At 41.5% G+C, this 15,394-nt stretch overlaps 14 non-coding genes across 14 annotated transcripts; 13 read left to right on the top strand and 1 right to left on the bottom strand.

Annotated features, from left to right (window-relative positions):
- Nucleotides 1-1,072: 1,072 nt before the first annotated feature.
- Nucleotides 1,073-1,155, bottom strand: trnal-cag (transfer RNA leucine (anticodon CAG)). The gene has a single exon. It is a non-coding gene; the product is annotated as a tRNA-Leu (tRNA).
- A 10,414-nt stretch (nt 1,156-11,569) lies between these two features.
- Nucleotides 11,570-11,652, top strand: trnal-cag (transfer RNA leucine (anticodon CAG)). Its single transcript has one exon. It is a non-coding gene; the product is annotated as a tRNA-Leu (tRNA).
- A 118-nt stretch (nt 11,653-11,770) lies between these two features.
- On the top strand, nt 11,771-11,853 carry trnal-aag (transfer RNA leucine (anticodon AAG)). The gene has a single exon. It is a non-coding gene; the product is annotated as a tRNA-Leu (tRNA).
- A 507-nt stretch (nt 11,854-12,360) lies between these two features.
- trnal-cag (transfer RNA leucine (anticodon CAG)) lies at nt 12,361-12,443 on the top strand. The gene has a single exon. It is a non-coding gene; the product is annotated as a tRNA-Leu (tRNA).
- A 105-nt stretch (nt 12,444-12,548) lies between these two features.
- On the top strand, nt 12,549-12,631 carry trnal-cag (transfer RNA leucine (anticodon CAG)). The gene has a single exon. It is a non-coding gene; the product is annotated as a tRNA-Leu (tRNA).
- A 310-nt stretch (nt 12,632-12,941) lies between these two features.
- trnal-uag (transfer RNA leucine (anticodon UAG)) lies at nt 12,942-13,024 on the top strand. The gene has a single exon. It is a non-coding gene; the product is annotated as a tRNA-Leu (tRNA).
- A 118-nt stretch (nt 13,025-13,142) lies between these two features.
- Nucleotides 13,143-13,225, top strand: trnal-aag (transfer RNA leucine (anticodon AAG)). Its single transcript has one exon. It is a non-coding gene; the product is annotated as a tRNA-Leu (tRNA).
- A 505-nt stretch (nt 13,226-13,730) lies between these two features.
- Nucleotides 13,731-13,813, top strand: trnal-cag (transfer RNA leucine (anticodon CAG)). Its single transcript has one exon. It is a non-coding gene; the product is annotated as a tRNA-Leu (tRNA).
- A 118-nt stretch (nt 13,814-13,931) lies between these two features.
- On the top strand, nt 13,932-14,014 carry trnal-aag (transfer RNA leucine (anticodon AAG)). Its single transcript has one exon. It is a non-coding gene; the product is annotated as a tRNA-Leu (tRNA).
- A 103-nt stretch (nt 14,015-14,117) lies between these two features.
- On the top strand, nt 14,118-14,200 carry trnaq-cug (transfer RNA glutamine (anticodon CUG)). Its single transcript has one exon. It is a non-coding gene; the product is annotated as a tRNA-Gln (tRNA).
- A 319-nt stretch (nt 14,201-14,519) lies between these two features.
- On the top strand, nt 14,520-14,602 carry trnal-cag (transfer RNA leucine (anticodon CAG)). The gene has a single exon. It is a non-coding gene; the product is annotated as a tRNA-Leu (tRNA).
- Nucleotides 14,603-14,707: 105 nt separating this feature from the next.
- On the top strand, nt 14,708-14,790 carry trnal-cag (transfer RNA leucine (anticodon CAG)). The gene has a single exon. It is a non-coding gene; the product is annotated as a tRNA-Leu (tRNA).
- A 310-nt stretch (nt 14,791-15,100) lies between these two features.
- On the top strand, nt 15,101-15,183 carry trnal-cag (transfer RNA leucine (anticodon CAG)). Its single transcript has one exon. It is a non-coding gene; the product is annotated as a tRNA-Leu (tRNA).
- A 118-nt stretch (nt 15,184-15,301) lies between these two features.
- On the top strand, nt 15,302-15,384 carry trnal-aag (transfer RNA leucine (anticodon AAG)). The gene has a single exon. It is a non-coding gene; the product is annotated as a tRNA-Leu (tRNA).
- The last annotated feature ends 10 nt before the right edge of the window (nt 15,385-15,394 follow it).

Genomic DNA, 15,394 nt, shown 5'->3' on the forward strand with positions numbered 1-15,394 from the left:
ACCGTTGGGACCAGTTGGGTTGTTTCCTGTACGTGTGTACGTGGATGCATTTCCTCCCTAAACGACAATTTTCACTGTGACTATTCTGCAACCACCAAAAGTCCCTGTCAGTGCACTCAATGCAATGGGCGAGAGTTGCTGCACTGATTACAATACAGTGTTGACAGTCACCACCACAGGTCAGTTTGATGTCACTCCCATTCAGATGTGTTGTATGTTATAAAAATACACAATGAATTCATACCTAAGCTCTTTGTCCAGAAAGAGTGACATTTTGTTTTTCTGTAGAGCCCATGTGGTACCGAAGACATCCTGGATGATGACGATCGGGCCTCTAAAAGTCCAAGTACATAAACACGAAAGGGAAGGCTATGCGGAGAGACCAACTGCCAATCACTAGTGGCAATGAAAAACTTCTCGTTGCATAAACTAATAGTAATGTTTACATTTAAAAGCTTACCTGCGTTGAAAGTGAAAATGCGAGCACACGTTATTATTTTTAGCACAAAGGTAGAACCCTCTGTCAATTGGTGAATAAATTCAACTGACTTTCTTCTTCAACTCTGCCGAACATTTCAACATGCCGATGGGCTTGGCGGTGAAGCGCCTACCAAAAAGAACTACAATCATCAGCCATGGGTTTCGATATATATATATATATATATATACATATATATATATATATTTTTTTTTTTTTGCATTCGATACATTCACCGTCTTCTTAGCATTCAGTCATGAACACATTAATCTAATCAGAGTGCTTTTTTTTTCCAGGAAAATGGTTATTTACACATTGTGGGGTAAAATCGAGACAACAAGCTGGCCAAGGCAAAAAGAAACCAGTGAACGAAATACAATCAAGCATATGAGACAATGAAGTACACTTAGACAAAACAAGAGCAGCTGGAGGGAGCCAATAGGTTAACTGAAGCGACAGTGCTGACAAGAACAGCTGGAAACAAAAGCCTATTGAGCAAGACGTAAAAAGGGAAACAGGGGAAACACAGAACAAACACAATTTCTATAAAGATAAAGAATTAGTCCCACAATGGGGAAATTTGCAAAATATATATGTCAGAAGTGGGATTCGAACCCACGCCTCCAGGGGAGACTGCGACCTGAACGCAGCGCCTTAGACCGCTCGGCCATCCTGACATGTTCCCCCCTGGCCAACCTGACTTAATCTAGTCGTTTAGCCTGAATATCAATGCCTGGAGTGATCTAGTCTCGTCTTGCCAACTCGACAAGAAATAAATACTTATAAATACTTGCTTTAACGTCAAGTGTAGCCGGAGTATGAATATTTTTTGGCTTCAAGATAAATAGTTGTACCTTCTGTGGAGACAGTTGTTACTAAAAGCTGTGGAAAAAGTGACTCAGAGGCATTCGTTTTCTTGAGTTTCAGCCGCAAAAGTATGATGGCACAGTTGTATTGTATTCATGACGTGATCTTTAAACAAGGTCATACTTCAAAACTCAATTTCCTTTCCATCGCTTTAAAGGCAGTTGGAAATTCTGATTCGCACAACAGCTAGCGTCATCGACCTAAATCATGTTAATGTATGCAACTTCCAGGCCATTATTTTTTTCCCCTGCGTGAGACTACAGGTTGTCATGGCGCCCACCCTTTATTTGCCCCTCGTCGAGTCTTTTGTCAATTGAGGTAAATTGAAAAACTGGTTGATACGCTCTTATGTCCCTTTGTATGCCCTGATGTCCTTGTAAATCCCTCCTTAGCTCTCATTTCCTGGAGGTGATTGCTAATATTTGCCAACCATAATTATGGAAAGCCATTTGAGAATTATTTTGATATCCTTGATATCCAGATTAAGGTCCATGTACTGCTATGCGCTTCATCTTCACTAGTAAGACAATTCAGCCGAATTCAATTCTTTTTTTCAACTACTTGTTCCCCTTTTGGTAGAATTTTACATCAATATTGGGGCTGCAGTTATTGAATATTTTAATATTTTAAAATTTATTTTTCTATTGAAAATTCATTCATTCTCTTCCACTTATCCGAGGTCAGGTAGCGGTGTTATCGGCTTAAGCAGGGAAGCCCAGACTTCCCTCTCCCCAGCCACATTGTCCAACTCCTCCTGGGGGATCCCGAAGCGTCATAGTCTCTCTACCATGTCGTCCTCTGGGTCTCCTACCAGTTGGACATGCCCTAAGCAGGGATACGTCTAGGTGGCATCCTGACAAGATGCCCGAGCCTACTCATCTGGCTCCTTTTAATGCGGAGGAGCAGCGGCTCACCTTATCTCTAAGGGACACCCTGCGATGGAAACTCATTTCAGCTGCTTGTATCTATCAATTACATCTAAAATTGTTTATTGCAAATATTTTTCCTCATCACTATTTATTAACCAATTATTACTATTTATTAACCAATTATTGCTGTTTATTTGGTATTGTTTAATTTTTCAACAAAACCAAATAATGAACGACTTTCGGCTCATGCAACAGTTGTGTTGTCGGTCATCTTCATAGTCTTGCTGGTGTTCAATTGTTTCCTCAGTTTGAAGTGGCAAATGAAGTGAGCAAATGGATCTGGAGAGATTTAGGTGCAATTACCTTCCTTCAGCCCTAATGCTACAACATAAAATGGTGACTCAGAAGCATGATGCAATTGTCAGCACACAACCTCACGGGCCTTTTATCTCCGTCACCACCCTCCTCCTCTTCCTTGGGACGCATTCATCCCTCAAAGATGTCACTTCTTTCTTGCTTACTTATCTTTTATCTCATATTATAGCTTCATGTCCTGTCTTTCTCTCCCATTGCTTTCTGCTCACCCCCACTTTTAGCTTGTATTTTTCTTCGCTCTTACCTCTCGCTGACCTTGCTGTTACACCGATCAAGTTCAGGGCTTGTGAGATGATGCTAGTCATTTCAAACTGTAATTTCCCAAACACTAAGCCTTTCCCCACCTTTGTTTGTCAAACCTAAACCTCCCACCCCCACCCCACCCTCGCTCCTAGGGCCTTGAAAAGGCTGAGTACGGGATTGAAAGAAGCGTGCAGAGGAGGGGTGAGTAGAGGAGCTGTACTGAGGCAAACATCAGTCTACAGTGGAACCTCTAGTCATGTCCCCCTCAGGTCATAGAATTTGGAAACCAACATTTAAGAGGAAAAGTCTGACTCAGCTGTTAGTTGAGCAAGAATCAAAGGATGAACTTCTGTATGTTTTTGGTATTTGTTTTACTTTTTACACAGGAAAAACGTGTGAATTCCACATGGCAAGACTGGACGGTCACAACGTGAACCCAACAATTTTGAGGCAGACAGAAAAATGGTTGTGTAGCGTATGTAGTTTCAATAATCATCTTGGTAGAATTATTTTGTGAGTGCGAAAGTATTGCTGCTGAGCTTCTTAATGTCACAAAAAGATTTCATTTTCTCTTTTACGGTTATTGGCACAGTTTTGCTCTGGTATGATTTTGTGGATGCATTACACACAAAAAGGCAAAGTAAAAGCAATGCACCTGGGTGTTGTAAACCATTTAGAACAAGTGTGGGCAAAATACGGTCCAGGGGGCCACATGCGGCCCATTAAACGTTTTGATGCGGTCCGCCGGACTTTAGAAAAATTAATTGAATAAACCTTGTTAATGTTTTATTTTCTAAATACTGTGGTGTGTCAAAGACATATATTTTGTTCTTATGCTTTTGTTCATTTTCATTTAAAATTAAATGTATTTTTTTCTCCGATGAGGTGAGGTTACCAAAACACTCCATCCATCTGCTCCTGGTCCGGCCCCTCTGACAAATTTTAGAACCCATTGTGGCCCGCCAATCAAAAAGTTTGCCCACCCCCGATTTAGAAGATCAAGATCATTCTCATGAGATTAGCTGATGTCATGCATGATAACATATTTCTTTTTTCTCTGTTTCATTGATGTCCAAATTGGATCACTTTTGGGGAGTTTCACTGCATTTACCATGGAAATATCCGAAAAGAAATTTGAGGTCAAACATGTCCTCATTTTCTGTTAAGACAATTTATGCATTACGGAAACAAAATGTACGTCATTCTCGACATCTCTTTTAATTAAAATATTAACGAGCAAGACTTGTGTGGGGATCTCCATGCAGGGCCAGTCATTCAAATGTGAGCCAACCTAGTAAGTATGAAAGCAGAGAGAAGATCAGCGCCACAGCCCAGTGCACTCTCCTTGTGAAATCTGCATCAGACAGGAAAAAAAACGTCAATGAGAGCCACGCTGCGGTAAGAGCAGGAGAAGAGAGGAAAGGAGAGGAAGTGGAAGGATGATGGGAGCAAGAAGCAATTTAGAAAATATGCAGAGGTGCAGAAAGGGCTCAGTAAACAGATGAGTGGAGGAGAAAAAAGGTGTGGCTGAGGCATGACGCTATCATGCAGAGGAGAATCTATCTTTACCGGAGGTGGGGGGAGGGGGATGGATAGATAAACTAATGAAACCTTTAGCTGCTCATGCTGATGGAACACAGATCAATAACTTGCAGTTAGTATTTAAAACAAGCATTGATTTCTCAAGATTTATAATATTCTACTTCCAACAAGCCCACAACGAATGTTTTCGGACATGGCTGAAATAATATAGTTATATTGTTAACATAGTTCTTTGAGTAAAAAAAAAAAAAAAACAATGTATAAGGTATTAAATAAAGGATATATTGTTAATGCATATTATATTATTCAGTTGCCATAACAAATTACAATGACAATGTCATAATTGGTCTTCACAAACCTTAATTTATACAAGGAAAATATATAAATGACCAAACAATACTTGAAAATCAGAATATAGTGGAACCTCGATTTAACAAACTGATTGATTTTTTTTTTAATCATTTAACTGCTTGCAACATGGCTAATAATGACATATAACTCTCCCATGTTAACACCACCTGTAGAATTATTTATTTCTTTTTTGGGGGTAGGGTGCAATACCCGCTTTTAAAAGAAACTGTTATTTGGCAACATCCCCTGCATTTTATTTTTTTTTTGTTAAAAAATGCTTTATAATGTCAATGTCAACCATATTCTCATTTTCGTTATTCACAGGCTGGCAACAGCTGTTCCCCCACGAATATTGTTCATTGTTTTGTTTGGACTTGTTCGCAGGTCTGCTGTTCAACTGTTAGCTAGTAATGTGCAGGGAACTTTTCTGACGCGTTGTGGGATTGGAACAAACTCAAAAATGACAAAAATTACCGGAGATTGACATACATGCATTTTAATTTTTAAGTGTGTTCCTACGAAATGAAAGTAAGTTTTAGTGTTCCCCATTAGTATTGCGCAAAAGATGGTTGGCAAAGTTTACTTCACACTATCTTTAAAGTGCTCTTAAGAATAAGTTGTCTTTAAACTATAGCAAAGCTATTGTGATGACTATGTTCTGTGTCCTTGAACTGAGTGTTCAGGGTGTGCAAAAGGTGAATCAATAAAAACAAAGCACCCCTGAGACAAAAAGCATGTCTGTATTTGTGCGCTACTTGCGAGAAACCTGGAATAGTGAGTCATACAGGGTCACTTTGGGTCAGAGACATTGTGATGCTATCTCTTGCTTTTTGTTTCACTAATTTAAGGAAAATTCTCTTTATTATTACCCCGCCGGAGACTGCACGGTAACACTGAATTTGGATCCCGAGGAAAGCGGTACGCATTGAATTATCCTGCCAATAAAACAGAAACCAATCTAAGATGAGAGTGACCAATGGCATCTGATGAGTGCTGTGTAGAACATTCTGTCTTTACAAAATCAATTCTGCTCAGGTTTTTCTTTTGTTGATAATGTCAGAAAGGTATTCATTTAAAATAACCTTTACTTTTCAGTATTCAAAATTATTCTCATTAGGGCTCCTACTTGATGCAGTGAATCGTCAATGTCACGCTTGCGTCTCAGATCCCTTACAATGTAGTCAAAGAAATTTACAGACCATGAGATGATATTCATAGCATTAATTGGGCTGCGGATATAGGAGGCTCCTCAATGAAGTAGTGGAGTTCAAAGAGGTTAGACACGTGACGCGAGATCTTCCCTTTGAGCTGTGAGGCGAGTCGGTCATAAATGAAAAGGTCAATCCAAACAAATAAAGCACAATATTCGTGGAAGTTTTGTGCAAAAATTTGTTTCCAATACTTTATCTGAAGTTACCTGTTAAAAGAGTAAGTTCAGAATAACACACAGTAATTCAATATTTCACAGGCTAGTAGAACACTTTATTGCCAACGGTTTATCTGGAACACTAGGAATGCGTGTGTTCCTTCATTGTATCTGTTTACGATGGCTTTAACACACAATGCAAAGGGCAGGATCTGGGTTAGGGTTAAGGGTTACGGGTTAGGTTAGGGTTTAGAGTTTATGGTTTAGGGTTTAGGGTTTGGGTTAAGAGTTAGATTTAAGGGTTAAGATTAGGGTTAGGGTTTAGGGGTAGGGTTCGGGTTGGGGTGATGGGTAAAGTTTAGGGTTTGGGCTTTAGGATTAACCTTAGGGGTCGGGTTCGGGTTTGGGTCAAGGGTTAGGGTTAAGCAATTTTGAGTGTCTAATTAACTTGCCATGCATGTTTTTGGAATGTGGAAGGAAAACTGGAGTACCCGGCGGAAACCCACCCAGGCACGGGGAGAACATGGAAGGCCGGAGACGGAATCGAACACATGACCTCTGAGGCCTCTTTCTCTCTCTCTCTCTCTCTCTCACTCTCTCTCACTCTCTCTCTCAGTCTCTCTCTCTCAATAGATCGATAGATAGATAGACAGATAGATAGATAAATAGATACATGGTATTCAGTGTTACTTCAGTTCCTATGCAGAGATGTTAGTGTGAGTGTGAATCGTTCTCTGTCTTTATATGTGCTGTGTGATTGACGAGTGGCCTGTCCAGTGTGTAGTCTGCCTTTTGCCCAAAGTCAGTTGGGTACGGGCCCAGCTCTCCGCACCCCTGCTCATGATAAGCATTTTAATATATTTCATCGGAGCTGGCTTGTGGCTTGCACTATAAAAAGCTGCAATGAGTGATACCACCAGAATGATTCTGCTTGTCCTATCCAAGAAACAAATCTGTCTGAACTGAACACATTAAACAGAAAAACCTTCAGCTTCCAAGTTTAGACACAATGCATATACATGTGCACCTTGCTTCACCTTACACTGTCCAACATTTCATATTAAAATCATCATCTTTTATTCATTGACAGTATAACAAGGGGAAGGCAGCGAGAGGGCCAATTTTGTGTTGGTATAACAGAAGTGTCATGTCGGCTCAGTACATAGAACTTGTGGTTTTTCTTCAAGGTTAAGAGAATCCTTCCAACCACAGTAATCATCAGAGCAACACATACACATCCCACACAGATTCATCCACCCTGAATAAAAAAGTAGGAGAAGGTCGTGGAACAAACAATCCCCCCCTTTCCAAGCGAAAGCATCATTCAAAGTGTTTCTTAATCAAACAAAACAGAGTACTTATGTCGGTAATTGGTACCAGTCAAATGTTTTTGTCTTGATGCTATTAAAACACACGAACACAGCCAATTCTGAGAGGTGCACTTGAGAATACTTTTGCTTTTAAATGTCAAGTTTTTTTTCTCCGGCATTTTCAACATGTCACTCTAACGTGGATTTGGACTTTGTTCAGATCATTTTCCTTTTGTGATTAATGGCTTTTAGGCTGAACGTATACTGGATTGTGTGATGGACACATTCACATTTCAGAGTGAAAATCGTTTTAATGTGCTTTTGTTTCTGTCTGCTTCACTCAGTGTCCTTGGTAACCACACACAGACTCAATGATTTCTGGATCCGGCCCCCAGCTTTGATGGCTTATAAAGTCCATACGCGACACGAAAGTGAAATTGCATGTTCGGTTTAGATAAAATTTCTAAATATAAAAATATTTCTGACACATTTGTCAGAAATGTTAATCCACTGTAGCAGGCATTCTGATATGCTCTCCCCCAGGAGCCCACATTTGGTCTTTAAATACGATACAAGTCATACTTTTGAGTCAATGCTACTCAATTCTAAATAAATGACTTTTTAAAAATAACCTTCAAAAATCATTCACCATATTATTATTTTAAACACAATTACACATATTTCACAGCACGCCATAAGAAATTGAGAAAGCTAATTAATTATCAAAATTGCACAAAATAAGTAAGAATGCACAGGACAACTACATGTATAAAATGCTATATGATTGAATTAAATACTATGAGTGCACCAAATGAAAAAGGCTAATTAGTGTTTTGCGTTTATCTGTGCATTTAGGTAAAACTAAGTAGGAGGTAGTATATAAAAGGCCCGCACTAATGTTTTTTTTTCTCTTCTTTTCTATTTTTTTACAGTGCATTTTAAAAACTTACAGAATTGCAAACGATTTTGTGTTCATGGCAGGCCTTTTTTTTTTTTTTTTTTGTGCATCCATCAGTCTTCCTGTCCCCAAGCAGAAAGGTACAACAAAGTTCAGTGTGGAGAGGAAATTTGTCCATTAGCTTAACATCGGAGCCAAGAATACATTGTCCGAGGATCTATGACACATTAGATTGGCTGCTTGACTAGGATCGACATAGTAGCCACTCTAAGGATATTTGAGGAGGTGGCTGGAACCTCTTTCACACAATTGCCATAAAAATATCACTTGAGCTACATAAGAAGACTCCGTATTTATCATTCTGTTCTTTCACACAGAAACCTATCATCTAAATGCATACACTTTCATAAAGCCAATAGAATATAGTTTAAAGCAGTGATTCCCAACCAAGTTGACGTCGCATATTAGCACATTTTTAGAGCTCATCAATGATGGCACAGGGAATCATCCAATTTCACTTAATTTCTCAGATTTTTGTTTTTTTTAATTACAACACCATTGAATGCCGTTCCACTAGATGGCAGAAGGAGCAATAAAGCTGTGTTGCCATTCAAACTACAGGATGAGAATATGACAGAATGGAATCCTCTGGAGCAGTTCAAAATAAATATTTATCGATAAATGTAGCAAAAACATAAATGTAAATAAAATATATCATACTCACTCAGGATGCAGATTATGAAATGTATTCATCCGTGCAGGTCGCAACATGTGTGTTTTGCTAGTTTTGCTCTGACTGACCAATCAGACTGAAGTCAAATGAAGAGTCTGGACCGCAGGGAAGGATTTGATTACATTTCACAGAGCAAATATTATAATTTAGGTTTCCTACCTGGCCCACACTGTTCACCACTGATGTAAAGTTACCAAATATGATTCCTTACCCAATAAAGGGTTAAACCTGAGATGTCACTAAATACCTTGTACCGTTACCGCTTTTTTAGTTCCTCTTAGCTTGTTTGGAACCCTTTTACTTTGCACAATTCACAGACAAGAGCGTTCAGGCTCACATTTGTCTGCAGACGGCCATTACATTTTCGCCCTCAGCTTCTGCTTTTCCCTCTCGCACGATTTGTCACGTCAGTCACATGAGCAAACACAGGCAGACAGCCAAAACATACTGGATTGGGAACTATGCGTTCAACCCCCCGCCCATTCTTTCAGATCATTCGATTTGCTTCTTCTGAACAGCTCTGTCATTTCATCGCAATTACGGTTAAACTAACACAAGTCAACATGATTTTTTTTTTTCTTAGAAAGTGGGGTCATCCTAGTTCTTCCATGCAATTCCTGACAGAAGCCTGCGTGGCAGCTCAAAGATAAGTCTCCCTGTTTCCCTCCGATACATTTCCTCAATTAGGCTCACTGTTCTCCTCCATGAACCGACAACACATGCTTGGTTTGTTACTAAACATTTGTTTAAGTTCAGGCCTGCAAAGTCGAAAATGCCTCATCAGCGACAGTCATGTGCTAAACTGAAAGCGTGACAGCTCAATACTCCGTCAACGTCTATCATCTCTGCCACGGGCACATTTTTCATAGAATCTCCAGGGAGCGTGAACATACGTGTTGCAAGAGCGCACAATTAAGAAAAAAAAAAAGCGGAACAAATGGTTAGCTTGGCTACCAGCCCGTTTTCACATCCTTCCTTAATGCTTTCCTGACTGCTGTTCTGAACAAACAAATGTAAGCCAAGAGTGAAAATTGGCGATGGCTTTAACAGGCTGTGCCTCAATTTCCAGGCACACAATTTGCATGACAAAAATCTCAAGGAACATAAAAAAAGTCACCAAATTCATAGTTCAGAGCACTCAGTGATGCAGCGTATTGCTCAATAATGGCTGCGATCTTGAGCAACTAGTAATCTAACCCATTACTGAATCTAAAGTAGTAACCTGAATGAAGTCACTTTTCAAAGACTTAATGGATCATTTTTATCCGTTGTCTTTTCAAGGTTGAAATATAGTCCCTATGTTGAGTTTGTGTCAACTCAAAAAGAAAATAGGTTGCTTGTACACTCCGCGCAGCATGATTATAAAAACACGGAGTGATGAGTGATGATCAGAGTTTTCCTCCGGCTTGAAATAATGATAGACTGACAATGAAAGAAGGGTGGCTAACACTAACCCTCAGCCCGGCAAATGACGAATGACGGATCAACAAAATTTACGGCTGCGCCTATCGCAGACATTTATGTTTAGTGAAATCCAAAAAGACAAATTTTTTATTTAAGATGAGTTATTTATGTGAAGTCAAAAAGGCTGTCTGGGGGAAACCTGTCTCTCACTTATATCCATTAGGCTACAGCTCACCCACATCCCACGCGAGGACATACTGTATACCTGATGATCTCTCACTGCCCACTACTGTGCATCTGCATCCCAAGGGCCAAGTCAAACCCAGAACAATACCTTATAGCACAGCACATCAATATACACTATACCTTTTTACAAAGTGTGTGTAGATAATGCAGAGAGACAACTCGACTGGTCCCCAGTCAATAACAGGGCACATATTGACTAACAACCATTCACATTAAGGCCTATATACAAATTAGAGCACTGGTGTAGAGGTTATTTTTGTTGCTGACCACATTATAATTACGTTGCTCCTAAGGGGGGGTCTTTATGACTGTGAACTCATATCAATGTATGATCGCCTCATATTGCATACTGTATACACAACCAATTGATGCACAGCTAATTCTGAAATCAGAAGCCAATACAATTAAATAATTTGTTAAACCCTTACATTATTGCAATAAGGGATGTTGTAAAAAAACTTAAAATTAAAAAAAAAACGTGGAAAATATAAGTTCCCTTTGTAGGTCACATAAAGTGATGTGAAGGACCAAATCTGGTCCCTGGGCCTTGAGTTTGACACCAGTGATTTAGCATCTTCTGACAAATCCTGATGAACAAATTAACATTGTGATGTGATCCCAGTGTTTTTGTGGTCAACACATTCACCAATAAAAGTACCAACAAAGAACCAAGCAAATATATTCAGGGAACAGCAGGCAGTTGTCAGGATGGCTGAGTGGTCTAAGGCGCTGCGTTAAGGTCACAGTCACCCCTGGGGGTGTGGGTTCAAATCCAACTTCTGACAAAAATCCTTTTGACCAAATTCCCATTATGTTGTGATCCCCGTGTTTTTTTTTACCACTTTCACCAATAAAAGAATCAAGCAGTCAAGACAACGCCACCACTTGTCAGGATGGCCGAGCGGTCTAAGGCGCTGCGTTCAGGTCGCAGTCTCCCCTGGAGGCGTGGGTTCGAATCCCACTTCTGACAATTCCTTCTGACCAAATTTCCATTATGTTGGTATACCAGTGTTTTTGTGGTTACCACTTTCACCATAAAAGTACCAACAAAGAACCAAGCAAATATATTCAGGGAACAGCTGGCAGTTGTCAGGATGGCCGAGTGGTCTAAGGTGCTGCGTTAAGGTCGCAGTCTCTCCTGGAGGCGTGGGTTCAAATCCCACTTCTGACAATTCCCTTTGACCAAATTTCCATTATGTTATGATCCCAGTGTCTTTGTGACCACTTTCACCAACAAAAGAACCAAGCAAACACAGTCAAGATGGCTCTACCACTTGTCAGGATGGCCGAGCGGTCTAAGGCGCTGCGTTCAGGTCGCAGTCTCCCCTGGAGGCGTTGGTTAAAATCCCACTTCTGCCAGTTCCCTTTGACCAAATTTCCATTATGTTGGTATCCCAGTGTTTTTGTGGTTACCATTTTCACCATAAAAGTACCAACAAAGAACCAAGCAAATATATTCAGGAACTGGGTGGCGGTTGTCAGGATGGCTGAGCGGTCTAAGGCGCTGCGTTCAGGTCGCAATCTCCCCTTGAGGCGTGGGTTCAAATCCCACTTCTGACAATTCCCTTTGACCAAATTTCCATTATGTTGGTATCCCAGTGTTTTTGTGGTTACTATTTTCACCATAAAAGTACCAACAAAGAACCAAGCAAATATATTCTGGAACTGGGTGGCAGTTGTCAGGATGGCCGAGCGGTCTAAGGCGCTGCGTTCAGGTCGCAGTCTCCCCAGGAGGCGTGGGTTCAAATCCCACTTCTGACAATTCCCTTTGACCAAATTTCCATTATGTTATGATCCCAGTGTTTTTGTGACCACTTTCAACAACAAAAGAACCAAGCAAACACAGTCAAGACAGCTCTACCACTTGTCAGGATGGCCGAGTGGTCTAAGGCGCTGCGTTCAGGTCGCAGTCTCCCCTGGAGGCGTGGGTTCGAATCCCACTTCTGGCAATTCCTATAGACCAAATTTCCACTTTGTTGTGATCCCAGTGTTTTTGTGGTCAACACATTCACCAATAAAAGTACCAACAAAGAACCAAGCAAATATATTCAGGGAACAGCAGGCAGTTGTCAGGATGGCTGAGTGGTCTAAGGTGCTGCGTTAAGGTAGCAGTCACCCCCGGAGGCGTGGGTTCAAATCCCACTTCTGACAAAAATCCTTTCGACCAAATTCCCATTATGTTGTGATCCCAGAGTTTTTGTTTACCACTTTCACCAATAAAAGAATCAAGCAAATACAGTCAAGACAACGCCACCACTTGTCAGGATGGCCGAGCGGTCTAAGGCGCTGCGTTTAGGTCGCAGTCTCCCCTGGAGGCGTGGGTTCATATTCCACTTCTGACAATTACTTCTGACCAAATTTCCATTTTGTTGTGATCCCAGTGTTTTTGTGGTTACCACTTTCACCATAAAAGTACCAACAAAGAACCAAGCAAATATATTCAGGGAACAGCTGGCAGTTGTCAGGATGGCCGAGTGGTCTAAGGTGCTGCGTTAAGGTCGCAGTCTCTCCTGGAGGCGTGGGTTCAAATCCCACTTCTGACAATTCCCTTTGACCAAATTTCCATTATCTTATGATCCCATTGTCTTTGACCACTTTCACCAACAAAAGAACCAAGCAAACACAGTCAAGATGGCTCTACCACTTGTCAGGATGGCTGAGCGGTCTAAGGCGCTGCGTTCAGGTCGCAGTCTCCCCTGGAGGCGTGGGTTCAAATCCCACTTCTGCCAGTTCCCTTTGACCAAATTTCCATTATGTTGGTATCCCAGTGTTTTTGTGGTTACCATTTTCACCATAAAAGTACCAACAAAGAACCAAGCAAATATATTCTGGAACTGGGTGGCAGTTGTCAGGATGGCCGAGCGGTCTAAGGCGCTGCGTTCAGGTCGCAATCTCCCCTTGAGGCGTGGGTTCAAATCCCACTTCTGACAATTCCCTTTGACCAAATTTCCATTATGTTGGTATCCCAGTGTTTTTGTGGTTACTATTTTCACCATAAAAGTACCAACAAAGAACCAAGCAAATATATTCTGGAACTGGGTGGCAGTTGTCAGGATGGCCGAGCGGTCTAAGGCGCTGCGTTCAGGTCGCAGTCTCCCCTGGAGGCGTGGGTTCAAATCCCACTTCTGACAATTACTTCTGACCAAATTTCCATTTTGTTGTGATCCCAGTGTTTTTGTGTTTACCACTTTCACCATAAAAGTACCAACAAAGAACCAAGCAAATATATTCAGGGAACAGCTGGCAGTTGTCAGGATGGCCGAGTGGTCTAAGGTGCTGCGTTAAGGTCGCAGTCTCTCCTGGAGGCGTGGGTTCAAATCCCACTTCTGACAATTCCCTTTGACCAAATTTCCATTATCTTATGATCCCATTGTCTTTGACCACTTTCACCAACAAAAGAACCAAGCAAACACAGTCAAGATGGCTCTACCACTTGTCAGGATGGCCGAGCGGTCTAAGGCGCTGCGTTCTGGTCGCAGTCTCCCCTGGAGGCGTGGGTTCAAATCCCACTTCTGCCAGTTCCCTTTGACCAAATTTCCATTATGTTGGTATCCCAGTGTTTTTGTGGTTACCATTTTCACCATAAAAGTACCAACAAAGAACCAAGCAAATATATTCAGGAACTGGGTGGCGGTTGTCAGGATGGCTGAGCAGTCTAAGGCGCTGCGTTCAGGTCGCAATCTCCCCTTGAGGCGTGGGTTCAAATCCCACTTCTGACAATTCCCTTTGACCAAATTTCCATTATGTTGGTATCCCAGTGTTTTTGTGGTTACTATTTTCACCATAAAAGTACCAACAAAGAACCAAGCAAATATATTCTGGAACTGGGTGGCAGTTGTCAGGATGGCCGAGCGGTCTAAGGCGCTGCGTTCAGGTCGCAGTCTCCCCAGGAGGCGTGGGTTCAAATCCCACTTCTGACAATTCCCTTTGACCAAATTTCCATTATGTTATGATCCCAGTGTTTTTGTGACCACTTTCAACAACAAAAGAACCAAGCAAACACAGTCAAGACAGCTCTACCACTTGTCAGGATGGCCGAGCGGTCTAAGGCGCTGCGTTCAGGTCGCAGTCTCCCCTGGAGGCGTGGGTTCGAATCCCACTTCTGGCAATTCCTATAGACCAAATTTCCACTTTGTTGTGATCCCAGTGTTTTTGTGGTCAACACATTCACCAATAAAAGTACCAACAAAGAACCAAGCAAATATATTCAGGGAACAGCAGGCAGTTGTCAGGATGGCTGAGTGGTCTAAGGTGCTGCGTTAAGGTAGCAGTCACCCCCGGAGGCGTGGGTTCAAATCCCACTTCTGACAAAAATCCTTTCGACCAAATTCCCATTATGTTGTGATCCCAGAGTTTTTGTTTACCACTTTCACCAATAAAAGAATCAAGCAAATACAGTCAAGACAACGCCACTACTTGTCAGGATGGCCGAGCGGTCTAAGGCGCTGCGTTCAGGTCGCAGTCTCCCCTGGAGGCGTGGGTTCAAATCCCACTTCTGACAATTACTTCTGACCAAATTTCCATTTTGTTGTGATCCCAGTGTTTTTGTGGTTACCACTTTCACCATAAAAGTACCAACAAAGAACCAAGCAAATATATTCAGGGAACAGCTGGCAGTTGTCAGGATGGCCGAGCGGTCTAAGGCGCTGCGTTAAGGTCGCAGTCTCTCCTGGAGGCGTGGGTTCAAATCCCACTTCTGACAAAAATCCTTT

This window comes from Idiotropiscis lumnitzeri, chromosome 10 (genome assembly GCF_059441095.1).
Source record: "Idiotropiscis lumnitzeri isolate Australia: NSW breed Sydney's pygmy pipehorse chromosome 10, RoL_Ilum_1.0, whole genome shotgun sequence".
In the NCBI taxonomy this organism is placed as follows: Eukaryota; Metazoa; Chordata; class Actinopteri; order Syngnathiformes; family Syngnathidae; genus Idiotropiscis; species Idiotropiscis lumnitzeri.